Source organism: Phascolarctos cinereus, unplaced genomic scaffold (genome assembly GCF_003287225.1).
Source record: "Phascolarctos cinereus isolate Bilbo 61053 unplaced genomic scaffold, phaCin_HiC Scaffold_3;HRSCAF=262, whole genome shotgun sequence".
Lineage (NCBI taxonomy): Eukaryota > Metazoa > Chordata > Mammalia > Diprotodontia > Phascolarctidae > Phascolarctos > Phascolarctos cinereus.
In genome coordinates this window covers 254239425-254260474 of record NW_027555736.1, presented here as the reverse complement: position 1 = coordinate 254260474, position 21050 = coordinate 254239425, and the positions used below count along the sequence as shown (strand labels likewise).

At 36.6% G+C, this 21050-nt stretch overlaps 2 pseudogenes across 1 annotated transcript; both read right to left on the bottom strand.

Annotated features, from left to right (window-relative positions):
- Positions 1 to 4337, bottom strand: part of LOC110204062 (glycogenin-1 pseudogene) — a 50348-nt pseudogene extending 46011 nt beyond the window's left edge.
- LOC110220698 (immunoglobulin heavy variable 3-23-like) lies at positions 4292 to 4996 on the bottom strand (annotated as a pseudogene). Its single transcript, XR_013485482.1, has 2 exons — positions 4822 to 4996; positions 4292 to 4738 (listed from the first exon to the last, which is right to left on the bottom strand). The product of XR_013485482.1 is annotated as an immunoglobulin heavy variable 3-23-like (transcript).
- Positions 4997 to 21050: the final 16054 nt, after the last annotated feature.

Below are 21050 nucleotides of genomic sequence, written 5' to 3'. Positions count from 1 at the left end.
CAAGGGAAAAAGAAGTTTGCATGTCCTCCACTCTTCATTCTTCTTGTTTCTCCTTCATTGTCAAAGAGGACCATGGCATCAGGAAGGAGATGTCAAGACTTGCAAGTGAATTGGATTAAAGTGGTGGAGGACTGTGCAAAGTCACTAGACTCACTTTCTTCTCCAGAGCCATCTGGGTCCAGTGGCAAGAAATAAATCAGGAGAAGTAAAGATATCTCCCACATCCCTTCAATAAAAGGAAGAACAGCTGCCACCTCCTGGGGGTTAGTCTCTCCCTGATCTGCAAAGAGAAGGATCCTCTAGAACTGGTTCTAAAACCCTGGAGAACATTTTATGACACTAAGAATATGCAACATTGATGATGCAAAAGACAGGGTCTGTCCTTTCCCATCACTCCAATTATTCTCAATACCAAGAAAATGCTTATTAGGTTTTTTCTATTACTGATATTTTCTGAGGGAGTCTCTTCCAATTTCTGATTAAGGAAGCACCCTAAGTCTCTCTTATCCTTGATTTTGAATTGAATCTGCTCATGGGTACCTTTTCCCTCTATATCTCTGCCCCTGTCCATTGGCTCTTGTGTTTCCTTCTGGTGCCTTTGCTCATTTTTAGTTTTGGAATCCACCTGTTATTTACCTCTACTGCCAAATGTGTTCTCTCATATCTCTCTTCCACCTAGAGTAAATGAAGCATGAAATGGACAAGAGATGCAAGAAAGCTTCCATTGTATCTCAAGGCATATACTGTTTCTAATATAGGCCCATAATGTATTGTGGGACAGTGACATAGGCACCCCAAGAAACCAACTCCCCATTTCTTCTTCTACAGCATTTAGAAAGAGAGTTTCTACTATATTCTCTTTGCAGTTTATAATAACCTCCCCCTCAACTTACTTTGAGCACATTATGCCCTTGTGGGCATGAGTTTGTCTTCTACACTTTCAGAGCATTTTGAACTGAACTTCCAAATAAGACACCACTCTCCTTACTCAGAGCTCCCAAGTCTGCCATCACTATGTCCTCAGGAAATAGAGTATCTTTTCCCTGCTCTTATTTACCTTGCCTTTGTTTTGTACTGAGTAGGAAAGGGGGTGGGTCAGTGCTCTTATTCTATGAGGGAAAAGGGGTGAAGATAGGAAAGTAAGGGTAAGGGTTTCCAAGGTCCATTAGGACCTTTCCATAAAAACAAATTATTTTCACATCAGCCATTGGGATTGTGAAATCTTGTATAATGCATAGAATCTGAACTATGTCAATTTTGTATGTTTTTTTCCTTCACTGGCACAGGACTTGTATTTTCATTTTTCAGTCGCTGCTTCATAATCTTTAGAAAAGAAAGAAAAATTCCATACATTATGTAGAACATAGTTAAATTTTACAAGTAGGTCCTTTCCCCTTTTTTCATTCTCATTGGATATAGACCTAGCAGTGGTATTGTTGGATCAAAGGGTATCCTTATGTTGTGGCCAAGAAATGGAAATTGAGGTGATATGTATGAAGTGGGGAATGGCTAAATAAGCTGTGATACATGATTGTGACAGAATATTATTGTGCTGTAAGAAATAACAAACAAGATGATTTCAGGAAAATCTGAAACACTTAGTTGAACTGATACAAAGTAAAGTGAGCAGAACCAGAAGAAAGTTGTACACAGTAACAGCTATAATTGTTTGATGATCAGCTATGATGGACTTAGCTTTGTCAGCAACACAATGATCCAAAATATTTCCAAAGGACTCAAGATGAATCATGGTATCCAACTCCAGAGAAAGAACTATGGAGTCTGAATGCAGATCAAAGCATACTATTTTAACTATTTTTTTTCTTTCTCCTAGTGTTTCCCTCTTGTTCTGATTCTTCTTTCATAATATGACTAATGTGAACATATATTTAACATGCTTGTATATCTTACAAAGGAGGGAGGGAGAAAAATTCAGAATTAAAAATCTTGTAAAAATGAATGTTGAAAACAATCTTTACATGCAATTGGAAAACATAAAATACTATTAAGTGCAAAAATAATAATATTAAATTTTAAAGCTCATCAATGTTTGTCAGTACCAGAATATCTACATCCATGAACAGACATTTTGAATACTGAATGGGTGATCAGAAATGGAGTTTGGTAAACAAGACACCAAGCACAGTTCTTTTCATTAAGTTTACACGAGCTGAATCCTCACTTTCCAGGATGTCGGCAATGATGACTACATTGAAAATCTTTTCTAAACGTTTCTGTTCTGGTGCCAATGGAGTCAACCTTGCTGACGAGGCAGTGACTAATTGCTGTTCAGTACAAAAATCTCAGGTATCAGGGTAAGAAGGCCCCTGAGAATAGCAACTAGAATTTCCTTACTTTTAAAAATGAATTTAAATCCTTTTTAATACTTCATTTGAGCAGGGTTTACCCCTTTGCTTTAACAGTTTTGGGATTCTGTTGGTTAGCCAGTCCCTACAAATTCCTCATGTAGAGTCAGTTCCTTTCATACTTCAAGCCTAAAAATCCTCTCAGGTTGATTAATGAAATTACTTACATCAGCTAAAGCTATAAACACTTTTTTTTTATACTTGATTACAAGTTGTGAGTGGGACACTCTTTAGTCTCTATGTAAAAGCATTTTTAATCTATGCATAATGCATGTGATGTGGCTGTATGCATATAATACTGAGAAGATTAAAATGGATCCTGTATCATTTTCTCATTTATCTTATTTACAATTAATTGATTATGCCCTATAACTGAGTACTTAGTTATGGTTCTATGTCTCTCAACTTAGTTAGAATTCACCTGACCTGTAAGGTATTAAGTTTTGAAATCCAGTTCTCTTGCTAATCAGTGTGTATTTTTGCCTGAAGGAATTCTGCTAACCCTGAGGGAATATGGTTTGCCATGAGGGAATTTGGCGTAATATCTTTACACTACCACACTATCCTTCAGGGCTATCTGGTTTGCTATCCGAAGAAGTCTAGACCACTATCTTCTAACATGAAAGTAGACTCAAATAACCACTTCTTAGTCATAAATGGGAAAGAAGGAGGGTTGGTGTTAGGCCCCACTCCAAATTTCCAAACAATCATGTTGTTCCCTACACTTCACCTATGTAAAAAAGTCATGTTGACCCCATGCCCTTCATGTCACCTGTACTGTTCTGTTCTTTGTTCTGTACTAGCCAAAATCTATACAAGGAGAGCTGTTTTTTGCTTGGGATCTTTGGCTGGAGACTGAGGCAGTTGTTGACCCACCTTGTTCTCAGGTTACGAGCCTTGATAATAGAATGTATTCTTCCTTAGAAAAAGGTGCCTTAATTTGCCTTTTTGTTAAATTTAATTCATAACAATACTCAATAATTTGTTATACCTCATATGGACATGTTAAAATGTTGGAGAATTTACTCATTATGTATATAACATGGAAATGAGAAATAGAACAAAGCTCAGCAATTTGGGAGAGCCAAATTCAAAAAGGAACAGAAGGTCAAATCAGAAAGAAGTATTTTTGTAGGAAACTATGTGCCAAGCACAGCGCTAAGTACTGGGGATATAAAGAAAGGCAAAAAATTGTGCCTGTGTTTAAGGAGGTCACTCTTATTCAGAGAGACAATAGTGAAATAATAATTCACTATCTATTTATCTATATCTGTGTGTGTGTGTATCTGTATATATGCAGCATAAAAGTGGAATTAAAGAGGATAGGGAAAGTAGAACATGGGGAGTATTTTAAGTAAGATTCAAGGAGGTCAAGGGGGCCAGGAGGCAGGGATGAGGAGGAGAAGCATTCCAGCCAGTGAAAATACACAGTAGAGAGATGGAATCTGTTGTGAAAGGAACAGCAAGGAGATCAGTGTCATTGGATTGATGAGCATGTGGAAAACACTAAGGTAGAATAACACAGGAAGGAGCCATGCCACAAAAGGATTTAAAAGCCAAATCAGAACTTACGTTTTATTCTGGATTCACCAGAACTTTGGAGAAAATTGTCAGATCTATGTTTTAGGAAGGTGATATTAATACCTCAGTTTCCTGTGCACTGGAGTGAAGAGAATACTAAGGCTAGTATAATAGTCCAGGTATGAGTTGGTAAAGGCCTAACTCAGGGTGGTTGGAGTACCTTGAGGAAAGAAGGTAGAGTACAGTAGATTTCTGATAAAAGCAGAATGGACAATACCTAACTACCAATTGACTATGGGGTACAGGTGGGACTGAGAGTGAGGCATTAAGAATGGTAGCTAGCTACTGGAAAAGTTGCTTTCTCCTGGAATAGAAGAAAAAACACTACAAGCCATAAATAGAAATTCACTATACCTGTTCCTGGATATAGGCATCTTTTACTTTGTGCATCATGAGCTCAGTCCCCTTCTTGCCTCACTGAGACTTCACCTCCTGGCAGGGGAAGTTTTTTATCAGGTACCACATTCCTTTTCCTCGCTGTGCCTCTTGTGCAGTAATACACAGCTGTATCCTCAGTCTGAAGGGAAGTCATTTGTAGATATAACATGCTGTTGCCATTATCTCTGGAGATGGTGAATCGGCCTTTCACAGAGTCTGCATAGTATGTGCTACTTACACTAGTGCTAATTCTTGCAACCCATTCCAGTCCCTTTCCTGAAGCCTGGCGGACCCAGTGCATATTGCGTAGTCGCTGAAAGTAAATCCAGAACCTTTGCAGGAGAGACTAAGAGATCCACCAGGCTGTATCACATCTCCCCCAGACTCCACCAGCTGCACATCACACTGGACACCTGCAACACAGAGACATTGCATTAAAGTCAATAGTCACATGAAGTCACCACTTCACATTGTCCCTTCCTCTCCATAAAACTACCTTGGAAAATGGTCAGAAGGAAAATGCAGTTCAGCCTAAATTTCATGGTGAGTTTCCAGGTTAGTCCTCTGCAGGAGAAGAACAGAGAGCACTTGAGGTTGTCTCCCACAGGACGTATAGGTAGAGGTTTGGGGCTGCTTTTCATCCCAGTAGGGAGGGACCCAATTTGCATGTCTTGCTCTATTCAAAAAGAGGAAGAAGAAGATGCAGTGAGAAGTTTCTTTCCTGAACTTTGGAAAGTTCTCTTAGAACTAGTTCCAAAGGACTGGGGAATGTTGTTGACACTGAGACTCCCAGAACTGATGGTTTTGACTCAGTGTCAATGACCCCACACACTTAATAACTAAACAGTTGGATGCATGTGTAGGCTTTTCTGCCCTCCTAATAAATTTCTAATTGATTTTAGGCCCGTTTCTAATTGTCAGAGCTCCTCAAACATCTTCCATTTCCAATGACCAACAGATTGAATAGCGTTTGTGAATCTGTTTCTTCTCAGGGTCTCTTTTCCTTATCCTTGGCACTCTATTGCTTCCTAACTCAACTTTTCATCTCCTTTTACCTAGGATTACATTTCACCTAAATTATTTACCCATAGTTTCAGTTATACTCACTCATTGCATTAATAGGAATAGCTCATATACTTTTTTAAATCTTTTAGGTGGAGAAATTGAGTTATGAAAAGTCACAGTTCACAATAAGAGATTTGCAAGTCTCCTCCAACAAACACCTTATTCCTCAGAGAGACATAGCCTATTTAATGGGAGAGAGAAACTGTTATCCTTTGTGACAGTGACCTAATAATCTGATTTATGGAGCAAGTATGGCTAAGATTTCTATGAGATGATCCCCAAATTTCAAGTAGCATTCTCATCACCCAGAATATCTAGCTCTGCTGCCACCTGCTGAATATGTAATTGTATACTCAGAAACATGTTTCCATTCTCAATTCCACATTCTTTTTTTTTTAAAAAGGAATATTTATAATTTCAGGGCCCTTATCCTTTTAGAGATCTATATCTAGAATCTTTCTAAGATCATCTTTTTTTTTCCAAGGATTCAACTCAATGGGGGGGAAAAAAACAAATAAAAAGCCAATAATCCCTCTCTTAACCACCATTATGTCTATGGAATCTTCATCATAAAGCAAGGAGTCTGAGCCATGTCTATTTGGTTTCTTTCCCCTGTTATTGTTATTACGTATTGAGTGGCTCCTTCTTACTTGATTATTTACCAAATTAAGGATAATTTATGATACAAGGAAGCTGTGAACAGAATTCAATGATTGTAGAAGTAAAAAGCATAGATTGGTACTCTTCAAGTGCTGAGTCCATAAGTCATTGTTTCAGACATGCTAGTATAAGGGTCTTAGATTTTTAAACTTTTCCCATTTCAGACATAAAATGATCACCCTATGTGTCCTATTCACAGATAATAAAGGTTCCAAAACTTGGGAGGGTCTCATTCACTGTTTGTAATGCAAATGTAAATAAAGCTTTACATTTTTAACTCCCTTAGTTAACATCAACACTTTTAATCAACCTGAGACTATTTAGGGTGCTTGCTTATATGATGAAGGCAAATGATGCCAGGCAAGCAAGGTCTAGATTAGTCATGTCCCTTGCTTTGATATAAAAAAAGCAATCTAGCCAGTTCTACTTTAAATAGAGTGAGAGTCATCTCTGCTGTCAGAAGTTGAGCTAAGGAGAAAAGCAGCCCCAGGTAATACAATTGTAAGAACTGGCCAGCAAAGATACTGTTACCAGAAAAAGTAACATTTTGACTATTATAAACACCCAGGTTAACTACAAAAGGCATGTGAAAGAAGACACTATCTGCATAAAGAGAAAAAATTGATAAATAGATTATAGAATGATTTTATAAATATGCATATTTGGGTCTAATAGCCATCTCTAGGGTTGGGGGGGAATAAAAAAAGATATTTACATGATAACTTTTTTAAAGTTTATTTAAAGTTATTTAAAAGGAATAGCAAACTGTACATAATAGATTTCCAGTTTCATGTCCTATCTTTTTTTTTATTATACTGTATTATGGAAATGGTTGTTTTATTCCATAAATTAAAAATAAAATAAATTTTAAAACATTTTTAAAGAGTAATGTGGAAATTTCACAATAAGAGAAAAGAAGTCAGGGTCTTGAAGTGGCAGAGACTTGAGTTGTCTTGGCCAAGGAATATACATTCCTTATATGTATCTTTCAACTAGCATACTTTGCATGGGCCCACTCTTCCCGTTGACTCTGTGTATATTTGTGGGAAAATGTGCCTCATATTTATAGTCAAAAGGTTCATGTTCTAATTGTTTTTTTGCTTTAAACTAGTTGTGTCAAATGGTTTGGATCCATGAGTGTGGACTCACAAATACCTGGGGTTGTTGACCCCATGGTCACCCAACCTGTAAATATGATATGGAGAAGTAGGCCAAGAGGGGGATGCTACATTGGAAAAACCTCCCCCCCAGAGGAAAATTTTTTTTTCGATTTCTTTCAACAGGAATATAAAGAAATTTGTATCAAAATCTGATCATATATTCTTAGTCATGTGACTAACAAGATGGAGACATCTCTTTCCTCTCTAATCCTCACAACCTCTCAAATGTTTCCAAAACAACAGTAATGCATGAGAAGAAAAAGCAGTTTCAGCTAGCAACCCTACCCAAGCACCAAGAATTCTAACAAGGCAGCAAACTGATGAATTAACAGCAGAGAAGGCTTATTATCCCTAATCCCTAACATGTTCACTCAAAATTCCCTCTCATTCCAGCTCCTAAACCGTTGTAGGGGTGGCACAACTTGACCCATGGCTTACAAGAGAACTAAATTCTTCCCAAACTATTCTGTGCAGCAGAGACGGAGATGTAGAAAATGAGATTTTTGTTCTCTTTGGCAGCATGCTGTGCTACAGCAGGACTTGGCTAGAAAAACTAAGGAACAGAGAGAAGTGGAGTACAGAGACAAAATTATATGACTCCACCAGATCTGAAGGAAAAGGTCCTGGCATCCATGTGAAGTCATTTTGTCCTTTCAGAAATAACATGGGTGGAAACTGAGGCCACTGAAATATGAATCCACCTACCACAGGAAGAGGCTGAGATAGATTTGAGGTCCAGACATTAGGGAATCTATAATCAAAGTGGAAGGAGTTAAAACATATGGGATATGTGAATATAAAGAAAAAAGATTGAAATTACCAAAGATCTCAAAAAGAAGAAAATCCAGTTAGAGACCTTGAAGGCAATCATATAAACTAATAAGGAAGATATTAATAACATAGGGGAAAAAACCCTTGAACACCTAAACAATTCCAAACAATGAATATATATTTCAATACAAAGAAAAATTAATCAATACGTGAACCAATAGAAGGCTCTGTGGATTCTCAAGGTCTCTTAGGAAGTAACAGCATGGAGTCATAGGAGAATGTTTCCTAACGGTGCAAGAAATGGTGCAAGAAAGAAATGAGAGCTGTGAAAGTTGGGGGCAGCTAGGTGGCACGGTGGATAGAGTACTGGACCTGGAGTCAGAAGGACCTGAATTCAAATCCAGCCTCAGACACTTGACACTTACTAGCTGTGTGACTCTGGGGAAGTCACTCTGGGGAAGTCCATTGCCTAGCCAAAGAGAGAGAGACAGAGAGAGAGAGAGAGAGAGAGAGAGAGAGAGAGAGAGAGAGAGAGAGAGAGAGAGAGATGTAAAAGTTGAATTTGTCTCCTGCATAACAGACATAATTGACAGCATAGAAAAACTTTTTAAAAAGGCAGAAAATCTCATCAAAGATAAAAAAGTATAAGTGATTGGGAATGTAAGTATACAAAAGAGAAGAACAGTCTGGAAGGAGAAGAGTAAAAATCAGTAACATTAAAAAAATACCATCTCTATATAAGTAAAATATATTGTCTTCTAAGGATACAAAAAAGACAACTTAAGGATTATAGATCACCTGGAAAAACATGGCAAGTCCAAAAGCTTAAAAATCAAGAGATGGAGTCAAGATGGCAGAGTAAAGGCAGGGACTCACCTCAACTCTCCCCCAAATCCCTCCAAATACCTTTAAATAATGATTCTAAACAAATTCTAGACCAGCAGAATCCAACAAAAGATATAGTGAAACAATTTTACAGCCCAAGAAAACTGAGAAGGTCAGCAAGAGAGGTCTGGGCATCAGGCTGAGAGAGGAGCATAGTCCAGTGCAGGCCACACCAGTGCAGACTGGGCTTCAGCAACCAGGAGCAGGCCTCAGGGCAACTGAATCAGTGGCAGCAGTGGTGGTTTCCAGACCACAGCCCACAGATACTGATGCTGGTATTTAGACAATTCCACTGTCCAATGCTGGACAGTGTAGGTCAGCATGAAAGTCTGTAGCACTCAGGTGAAAGTAGAGCATATTCCAATGCAGGCCTTGCCAGCACAGCCCCAGCCACAGCAAAGCAGGAGCACGCCTTGGGAGCTACTGAATCAGCAACGGTAGCAGCTGCTACCGGAGTTCTCAACCCAAAGACAGTAAAGGAGTAAAACAACTGGTCAAAAGGAGATTACAGGGTCTCTTTGCCAGCCCTGAGGAAGTCCTGGGTGGCAGTCCTGGGGCAGGGAGGAGCACTAGCACACCAGAGCTTACAGTCACAGTGGAGTTTCAGAGAAATAAAGACTGCTTGTGGTCACTCACAGACCAGAGCACAGGCCAAGAGAGTAGCAAACATCTCTCCTTAGATCATATCACTTTGGAAGAACCAAAACCTTACAGGTGCCTAGAAATATCTCTGAAAACAGCTGCCAAAAAAAAAAAACAAAACCCTGAAGCTTTGGATGGTGCACCCTTGTATCTACTGCACAGATTCAATTTAAGTTTGGATCTCAAGATATAATGACACGTACTCAAGATAAACTTAACAAATAATCACATTTATTTTACAGGGATTAATAATGATTAAAAACCACACAAGCAATAAAGATAAGAATAACATTCAATGCAATAAGTAATAATCAACATAAAGGAAAGTAGTAATAAGAAAAGAAAGGATACACACTCACTGACCAAGCGAGCTCAAATACCTAATAGACTAGGGAGACTGGAGAATGACCAAAAGGTCTGGTCAGGGAGGCAACAGGGAGTGTCCTACCCCAGGACACAATGAAGGCCAGGCATGGGGTCTGCCTCCAGCAGAGAGTCAGCATCCCTATCTCTGTATCAAAGTACTCCAAAATATCCCTTTCCAATGACCCTTTTCATAATTATGTAAACCATGGAAAGACAATCTTAGCATTTTGTTTTGTGCATGTCTCCTTCATGAGCGCTTCATGTCCAGGCCTGCACACATTTCTAACCAAAGTTGGGGCTTGATCAGAGCCCCAAATGCCTGTTTGTTGTGTAAGTCTCCAAGCAGTGATCAACTCCTTGGACAGTTACACACCTTTCTCAAGAAAAACGTTCCTTGAGATAATTTGCTGTCCCAGGTAACATAGCTTGTTGGTTATTTAATGTTTCATCTCCATGGTTATCTCCAGCCATGCGTGGTAACTCCCATCTACCTTTATGTCAGGTCATGAGGCAGTTATACCATTAGGTCATAAGATGGTTACACAGGAGGCTGGGGAGGATCTATCCTCCTCAATTTCCCTTACAACCCTCCACCCTGGAGGCAGAGCCACATTTTAACAAAGAGTTAAAAATCAAGTAATAGGCTGGAGAAATGAGTGAACAACACAAAGAAATTTTGACCCAGAAAGTTACTATGGTGACAAGGAAGATCAAAATATATACTCAGAAGAAGATAGCAAAATCGAAGCCCCCAAGAAAAATATGAATTGGTCTCAGGTCATGAAAGGACTGAAAAAGGATTTAGAAAATCAAGTAAGAGAAATAGTAGAAAAGTTGGGAGTAGAAATGAGAATGGTGCAAAAAAATCATAAAAAAAAAAGAATCAACAGCTTGGTAAAGGGGACACAAGAAAATACTGAAGAAAATAACACCTTAAAAAACAGACTAGGCCAAATGGTAAGAGATAAAAAAAAAAAGTCAATGAGGAAAAAAAATCCTAAAAAGCAGAATAAGTCAAATGAAAAAAGGCACAAAAATCCACTGAAGAAAAAAACTCCCTAAAAAGTAGAATTGGTCAAATAGAAAAGGAGGTACAAAAGCTCACTGAAGAAAATAATTCAATAAAAATAAGAATTGAACAAATGGAAACTAGTGACTTCATGAGAAATCGAGAAACAATAAAACAAAACCAAAATGATGAAAATATAGACGACAATGTGAAATATCTCATTGGAAAAACAACTGACCTGGAAAACAGACCCAGGAGAGATAATTTGAAAATTGTTGGGCTACCTGAAAGCCATGATCAAAAAAAAAGCCTAGAAATCATTTTTTAAGAAATTATTGAGGAAAACTGTCCTTATATTCTAGAATCATAAAGTAAAACAGAAATTGAAAGAATTCACCAATCACTCCTGAAAGAGATTCCAAAATGAAAACTCCCAGGAATATTATAACCAAATTCCAGAGTTCCCAGGTCCAGAAGAAAATATTGCAAGCAGCCATAAAGAAACAATCTAAGTATCATGGGGCCACAGTCATGATAACACAAGATTTAGCAGGTTCTACATTAAAGGATCAGAGGACTTGGAATATGACAATCAATAGGGCAAAGGAGCTAGGATTATGTGGGATCCTGAATGGGGAAAAGCCATAATATTTGAATGAAATGAAAAGCCATTAACTTAAACTCTGTGAAAGGTGGAAGCTCAGACCTGGTGACATGTTAAAAATCGTAACTTAGATATTGAATCATAAATTCAGTATCTAAGTCATAATTGAGATAATGTGTCAGGTAAAAGCCACAACAAGAATATAGTGACCTGTTTGTGACCATTTTGTCATGGTATAAAATCTTGTGTTCAGGCTTTTGCCCAGTAATATTGGATAAAAGCCCAAGCTTAGTAATGAGCTCATTACTAAGCAGAAAACCCAAATATCCACCAATCAATAGTGATACACTCTCTATCTCCTCTATTTTTTATAACTACCATGGGGATTGGGGGGGGGGGTTCTTTTGTGGGAATTCACTGAATGGTCTGGCCTCTGCCACAGACAGAAACTCTTGGCAGGGATTCATCATGCTGCCCCAACATAAGGAACCCAATTGATTAAACTACTACATATAATCAATCTGGAGCTCTTTGGCCTCTTTCTTTGGTATTAAACTTCCATTATTGTTTGGGGAGAAAGGGATGAGATACAAGATTCCCTAGGTAGGGTAATTCTGGATCTTACAGATTACAACCAAAAATCCCTACCCAGCAAAACTGAGTATAATCCCTTCTGGTAGGAAATGGATATTCAACAAAATAGAGGACTTTCAAGCTAAATAGAAGACTCAAGAGAAGTATGAAAAGGTAAACAGGAAGGAGAAATCATAAGAGATTTAGTAAGGTTAAACTGTTTACATTCCTCCATGGGAAGATAATATTTGTAACCCATAAGAACTTTCTCATAGGGAAGTTAGGCATATATATAGAAAGATGATATCTAAAAAAAATAATAAAGTTACAGTGAGAGAGAAAGTACTGCGAGGAGAGGAAAAGGAAAGGTAGAATGGGGTAAATTATTTCACATAAAAGAGGCTGGAAAGAGTTATTAAAGTGGAGGGAAAGAAGGGGAGGTGAAGAGACATGAGTGAAACCTTAATCTCATCAGAATTGACTCAAAGAGGGAATACCATACACACTCAATTGAGTATAGAAATCTATATTACCCTACAGGAAAGTAGGATGGGAAGGGGATAAGAAAAGGGAGGGCTAAGTGGGGAAGAAGGAAATCAGAAGCAAAACACATTTGAGGGACAGGGTTAAAGGAGAAAATAGAATAAAGTGGGGGGGGGAGAATAGGATGGAGGGAAACACACTTAGCAATAGTAACTGTGAAAAAATTTTGAAGCAAGTTTCTCTGACAAAGGACTCATTTCTCAAACATATAGAGAACTGAGTCAAATTTGTAAAAATAAGAACCACTCTCAAATGATAAACAATAAAAAGATATGGAGTTTTCAGATGAGGTAATCAAAGCTATCTGTAGCCTTATGAAAAAATGCTTTAGTGATTAGAAAAATACAAATCAAAACAATCCTGAGGTACTACGTCATATTTATTAGGTTGGCTAATAGGAAAAAAAGGAAAATGACAAATGTTGGAGCAAATGTAGGAAAAATGAGACATTAATGCACTGTTGATCAAGTTGTGGACTGATTCAGCCATTCTGTAGAGCAATGTGGAACTATGCCCAAAGGTCTATAAAATCATGCATACTCTTTGACCTAATAATACCACTATTAGGTCTATATCCCAAAAGAGATTTAAAAAAAAAACACAAAGGAAAGCCACCTATATGTACAAAAATATTTATAGCAGCACTTTCTTGAGGGCATGGAATAAGAAATTGAGGAGATGTCCATCAATTGGGAAATGGCTGAACTTATAATGGAATATTATTGTGCTAAAAGAAATGATGAATAGCATAATCTCAAAAAACCTGGAAAAATTATCATAAGCTGATACAAAGCGAAATGTACTGGATACAAAGTAACAGCAAAATTGTACAATGATCAGCCGTGAATGACTTAGTTATTCTCAGCAATAAAAAGATGCAAGACAACCTTGAGACACTTAAGATGAAAAATATTATCCATTGCCAGAGAAAGAACTGGTGGTGTCTGAATACAGATTAAAGCATACATTTTTTAAACTTTATTTTTCTTGGTCCATGTTTTCTTTCACGACATGACTTATGGAAATGTTTTTCATGAGTACACATGTATAATATATCATATTGCTCTTAATGAGAGGAGGTGGGGAGGGAGAAGGGAGAGAGTTTGAAACTCGAAGTTTTAAAAATGAATGACAAAAATTGTTTTTTACAAGTAGCTGGGGGAAAATAAAATACTAAATAATTTTTTTAAGACCAAAAATCAAGAAATAAATAAGAAGAAAAATCTGAGCAATGAAACAAACTTCCCTGGAGTTTGTAGCTAAAAAGCATAAGCCTTGTTGTTGTTGTTTGTTTGTTTCTTCTTTTCTTTTATGGAGATGATACACGAATGCTTTCAACTGGCACCATTTCCTTAGTTGAGAAGTTCTGGGAAGTTTTCTTCTATTTCTTGCTTTGCTTATAATATCTCCTTGCCATGGCTTATGAATACATGCATAAATACATGCATGGTAATTCATGCATAAACACACGTGAATATTTGTGTCTATATCTTGTTATTCAGTAATATTCTACTCTTTATGACTTCATTTTGGGGGTTTTGGTGGCAAAGGTACTGGAGTGGTTTGTCATTTCCATCTCCACATTATTTTACAGGTGACAAAATTGAGGCAAACAAGGTTAAGTGACCTGCCCAGGGTCACATAGATAGTCTGAGGCCAGATCCAAACTTATAAAGATGAGTTCCTGATTCCAAGCCTAGTGCTCCATCCAGTCTGTTACCTCACTGCCCATATTTATATCTATAAATAGATATTTAGATACATACATATATTACTTTTGTGCATGTTTGTATGTGTATAAATGTATATGTATAAGAAATATATACATATACTTATATAAATGTATTTCATTTCCATATGTGTATACTAAAAGCCATTCCCCAATACATAAGTGGCTTAGTAGTCAAAGAATATGAACGAACAGTTCTTACAAGAAGAATGATAAACTAATGATAACCATATGAAAGAATGAAAGAACTTACTAAAAATAGGAGAAATATCCATTAAAAATTTTCTGACATTTAGCAAAGATGACAGAGATGGTCAATGTTTTAGGGGTTATGGAAATATAAGCACATGTGCATTATTGGTGGAGTTCTGAATGTGTAGCAAAAGTCAGAATTACAAAATAACATGGCTATTTTTATTTTTTATATCACATATATTACAAGTTAACATATATTTTTACATACATCCACTGGAGTAGCTAGGTGGCACAGTTGATAGAGCACTGGGCTTGGAACCAGAAAGACTCATCTTCATGAATTCAAATAAAGCCTTAGATGCTTACTAGCTACGTGAACATGGGCAGGTCACTTAGCTCTGTTTGTCTCAATTCCTCATTTGCAGAATAAGCTCAGAAAGAAATGGCGAATCATTCCAGTAACTCTGTCACAAAAACCCTATATGGGACTGCAGAGAGTCAGATAGAACTGAAAATGACTTAGCAAAATACAAAAAGAGATTCTACTATTTGATTTTGTCTCAAGAATATTATTGATGAGAAGAAAATTCCTTAAATGCCAAAATATTTATAGAAGCATGGTAGAAAGAAATTGTAGACATAATAGACACTTTTCAAAAGGAGAAGTAGAAAGGCTAAATAAATTGTGGCACATAAATGTTAGGGAACAATATAAGAAATAATACATGTGATGAATCCAGAGCTATATGGAAAAATTTATGTGATAAAATGTAGAGTGAAATAAGCAGAAATCATGAAAACAACACACACACACACACACACACACACACATATATGACAATGTAAATGAAAGAATTAACATAAAACCGTCAAAATGTATGTTAGAAAAGTACAAAGAACAAGCATGGTCCCCAGGAAGACTTCCCTACCCAAAAGCTTTAAAAAGGTTTAAGGTTTATGAAGATGGTACAGTACATATATTTTCAGACATTTCCTATAAAGTGTGATTTTGCTGATTTTTTTCTTTTTTCTTTAAAAAAATATTATTTGTTTTGTATGATTTTTCCATGACACTTAGAAGTAAAGAGATAGTAAAAGACATAACTTAGAAGTAAAGACAAAAATATGGCCACTTACTTCCTCCATTCCTCTTTCTGGTGTTAGATATGAGATAAAAAATATTCTTTTGAATTCTCTTAAGCTGCTAGAGAAAGTTTCTACCTATGGACTCCACATCTTTCAGAGATTTGGACTTGCCCTATTTCTGTTTTTTCAGGTCAGTGAAAACCTTTATTCATAGCATATATCTAAAACCATCAGCAAACATACTATGTAATGGGGATAAACTAGAAACATTCCCAATAAGATCAGGAGTGTCACCAATATTATTCAATACTGTATTAGAAATACTAGCTTTAGCTATAAGAGAAGAACAAAAGGTCCAGAATATTAAGAGAATTAATAAAAGAAATGCAAGGGAAAGTGACCTAGCCATACCAGATCTAACACTGTATTATAAAGCAGAAATCATCAAAACTATTTGGTATTGGCTAATAAATAGAGTGCTGGATCAATGGAATAGGTTAGGTACATAAGACACAGTACTCAGTAATTATAGTAATCTACTGTTTGATAAACCCAAAGACTCCAACTTCTGGGATAAGAATTCTCTGTTTGACAAAAACTGCTGGTAAAATTGGAAAATAGTATGGCAGAAACTAGGCATAGACTAGCATCTCACACCATACATCAAGATAAGGTCAAAATGAAATATGTGATTTAGACATAAAGACTGATACTATAAGCAAACCAGGAGAGCAAGGAATAGTTTACTTGTTAGAACTATGGAGAAGAGAATTTTTGACCAAACAAGAGATAGAGAATGTTATGAAATGCGAAATAGATCATTTTGATTACATTACATTAAAGTTTTTACACAAACAAAGTAAAGCAAGCAAGATTAGAAGGGAAGCAGAAAGCTGGAAAAAAATTATGGCCAATGTCTCTGATAAGGCCTCATTTCTAAAATATATAGAGAACTAAGGCAAATCTATAAGAATACAAGTCATTCCCCAATTGATAGTCAAAGGATGTGAACAGGCATTTTTCAGATGAAGAAATTAAAGCTATCTATAGTCATAAAAAAAGGCTGTAAATCACTATTGATAAGAGAAATGCAAATTAAAACAACTCTGAGGTACCACTCATACCTATCAGATTGGCTAATATGATGTAAAAAGAAAATGATAAATGTTAGAGAAGATGTGGTAAAATTGGAATGCTAATGCATTGTTGGTAGAGTTGTGAACTAATCCAACCACTCTGGAGAGCAATTTGGAAATATGCCCAAAGGGCTATAAAGCTGTGCATACCCTTTGGCCCAGAAATACCACTTCTAGGCCTATATCCCCGAGATCATAAAAATGGGAAAAGGACCCACATGTACAAAAATAGTTGTAGCAGTTCTTTCTGTGGTGGCAAAGAATTGGAAATTGAGTGGATGCCCATCAATTGGGAATGGCTGAACAGGTTGTGGTATATAAATGTAATGGAATACTATTGTGCTACAAGAAATATTGAGCAAGCAGACACTGGAAAAACCTGAAAAGACTTACATGAACTGATGCTAAGTAAAGTGAGCAGAGCCAGGAGAACACTGTACACAGTAACAATAACATTGTACAATGACTTTGCTAAACTTACTGTTCTGAGCAATGCAAACAATTCCAAAAGACTCATGATGGAAAATGCTATCCACATCCAGAGAAAGAACCATGGAGTCTGAATGCAGATTGAAACATACTATTTTCTCTTTTTTTATTTTTTGTTTTTTCTTTCTTATACTTTTCCCCTTTTGTTCTGATTCTTCTTTCACACCATAACTAATGTGGAAACGTGTTTAATAACATCATACGTACATATATGGCCTATGTTAGATTGCATGCCATCTTGGGGAGGGGGAAGTGGAGGGAAGGGGGAAATTTAGAACTCAAAATATTATACAAGCAAATGTTGAAAACTAAATATAAATAAATAATTTTTAAAAGAGAAAGAATTAACACCACCACCACATTACTCTCTGTAACTGTGGGATTGGGGGAAGGGGAGTAGAACCATGATGTTTGGAGGCTGATTCAAAGGATCAGAGGAGATGTGACCTTTCTAGACCATCAAAAATTTGAACTTTGAGGCTCAATGATAGAGAGAATGGGAAAAATGGAGAATAGGGTAAACAGTTTCTCTTTATATACTTGGCCAGCACTTGTCATCTCTACTGAGACATAATAAATATCTACAGTAAGAAGTAGTTACCCATATTTGCCACTGACAGGTCAAAAAGCAGAGAATACATCCATCCATCAATCATCAGACATTTATTAAACGACTACTATATGTCAGATACTTTTTAAGTAGGGGAGATATAGAGACAAAAATGAAATCATTTCTGCCCTCAAGTATCTCATCTTACATTTTAGTGAGGTAGACAGCATCTACATATACAAAATTGTGGGCACTTGCATCAAGTGAGTTCAAGAAAGGCTTTATATAGAAGCTAACATTTTAACTTGGTCTTGAATGAATCCAGAGATTCTAAGAAATGAAGGTTAGGAGACAGTGCTTTCCAGGCATAGGGGATAAGAAATGCAAAGGCAGAGACAGGAAATAGTGCATTTTGTACGTGGAACAGCAAGAAGGGCAATACAGTGTGTGGAGGTGAATAATAGCTAAGAACACAGGGGTGGTAGAAAGGAATCAGGGTGTAAAAAGTTTTAAATGACAAATGGAAGCAGTTATATTTGACCCATTTTTCTTCTTTTTTTTTTTCAATTAATGAAAATCTGTCTTGTAAGAACCCTTGTAATATCTACAGTTAAGGGGGAAAAAATTCCTTTGTGGGCCATGTCCAAACAAATATGTGTCTCAATTTGCACCTTGCACCATAATCTCTCTGTCAGGAAGTGGATACTATGGATATCATAAATCCTCTGGAACTGTTATTAGTCATTGTTTTGATCAGAGTTTCTAAGTCTTTCAAAGTTGTTTGTCTTTACAATATTGTTGTCATGGTATGACTCATTCCTCTGGTTCTGCTCACTTTGAATTAGTTCATAAAAGTATTTCCAGGTTTCTCTGAAAACTTTCATTTTATAATTTTTCATTGCACAAAAATATTCTACTATGTATGCAATAATATACCATATTACACATATTTAAATATTTCTATCATGTATTATGTTGTGCTATGTCATTATTTTATGCCATACTGTATTATGTTATAATTATACATAGTATAGCATAGCATAGTATAATATAGTACAGTATGTTGTATTGTATTATACTGTATTATGTAATACCATGTTATATTTATTATATGGCAACTGGGTGGTACAGTGGATAGAGTGCTGGCCCTAGAATCAGGAAGACCTGAGTCCAAATTTGGCCTCAGACATTTACTTGCTGTATGACTCTGGGAAAATCACTAAATCCTGTGTGCCTTAGTTCCCTCATCTGTCAAATGAGCTGGAGAAGGAAAGGCAAACCAGTCCAATATCTTTGCCAAGAAAACCCTAAGTGGGATCACAAATAGTTGGACACAAGTGAAATGACTAAATAACAACAATATTGTAACAAACTATACCACAAGTTGTTCAATCATTTTTCAATTAATGGAAATCCTCTTAATTTCCACTTCTTTGCTACCACAAAAAAAGCTGTTATAAATACTGTTTTGCATATGTGTTCTTTTCCTCTTTATTGAATCTGTTTGGAAATTAAAGACCTAGCAGTGGTATTGATTAGTCAAAGGGTATGCATCATTAGCTAAGTTTGGTGACTTAATTCCAAATTTCTTTCCTGGAGATCTGGACAATCTCACAGTTCCACCAACAGTGTGTTAATGCACCTGTTTTCCCACAACCCTTCCAATATTTGTTATTTACCTTTTTAACCAACTTTGCCAATCTTATGAATATGAGGTAAAACCTAAAAAGTGTTTTAACTTGGATTCTTTATTACTGATTTATTATATCACCCTTTATGTTTAAGTTATGTACCCATTTTGATCTTTATCTTAGTATATGGTCTGAGATGTTGATCTATACTTAATTACTGTCAGACTGCTCTCCAGTAAATTCTTAGTCCAGTAGTTGGAGGCTTTGGTTGTATTAAGCACTAACCAACAGTTTTATGTTTCTGAATATTGTAGAGCTACTCTGCTAAAGTTTTCTATCTCTTAACCAGTACGAAATTGCTCCCCTTTCTCCTCTTCCCTTCCCCTTTTATCTCTTTTGTAGCATTATCTTTCTCTAACTATTGCCTATTTTTGCTGTTACTGTACCTGAAGTAATTAAGACACTTGCTTTTTTTTTACTACAGCTGAAGCATTTTTTTACTACATTTTTTACTACTGCTGAAGCCCTTTATTTTAACTCTATGTGAATCTTTATATGTCAAATATATTTCTTATAAAGATTATAATGTTGGACTCTGCTTTCCAATCTACTCTGTTATCCTCTTATATTTTATGTCGTCATCTCATTTGTATCACAATCTTGATTGTGCTTCACTCTATCCTATTCTGTTTGTTTCCCACTTCTCTTTATAAAAGTGATGAGAAATGAGTGTGCATAGCACCAATGCTTTAATTTTAATTTAATTTAAATGCTTAAATTTAAATAAATTAATTTAATTTCTCCCTTTCTCTTTCTCAACCAGAGCCTAATCACATGTTCATATCCTTTCTGTCCTTTTTAGCCCCTTTTTTGAGACTCGTGTTTCATTGCTTATTTTGCTTAGGACGCATCCCTCCATTAATGTATGCTCTCCTTTATATACCAACTCCTGCTTTTCCGTTTCCCTCCTGTTTGTACCTGTTGTGTGAAATCTATTTCCATACCCAACTGTTTGTGTATTTTCTACTCTCCTTTGAACAACTGAGATAAAATTGAGGTTCAGTTTCACCTATTCCCCATTCTATCTTTTTATTCTTATGTGAATAATCTTCTATTTGTGCACCTTAGTTATATGAGATAATTCTTTCCACATTTCCTGTCCCCTTCCTAGTGTATTCTTTTCCCCTTCATTTTCCTTTCTTCTTTTCAGATCATAGAACATAACAAAGCCCACTCTAACGCACACTGTCTTTTATAACTTCCTTTATGGTCCCTAATGATAAGATTTTGAGGAGACACATATATCATAAGCATAAGCACTAGAGCTCTGGAAGTAGCAGCACCCTCCAGACCATCTTCCAGCCCAGCTCTAATAGCCATATCCACGGAGACAACTCTTGTGGAGAAGCAGCCAGCCTATGACAAACAGCTTTCAAGCTCAGGGCAGAGAAGCCAGTCAATTGAATCAGGAAGGCACCCTGAAGGAGAGAAATTATTGCCCAGCAAATAAACTACCATCACCATCTTGACCATTGCCTCCCTTCCAACACTGATGGAGAAAGTCTGGCCTTTGGAACAGCAGTGCTTCTAGCCCAGTGCCCTCAGTCTTCATCTCTGCGGAGATGCAGCCT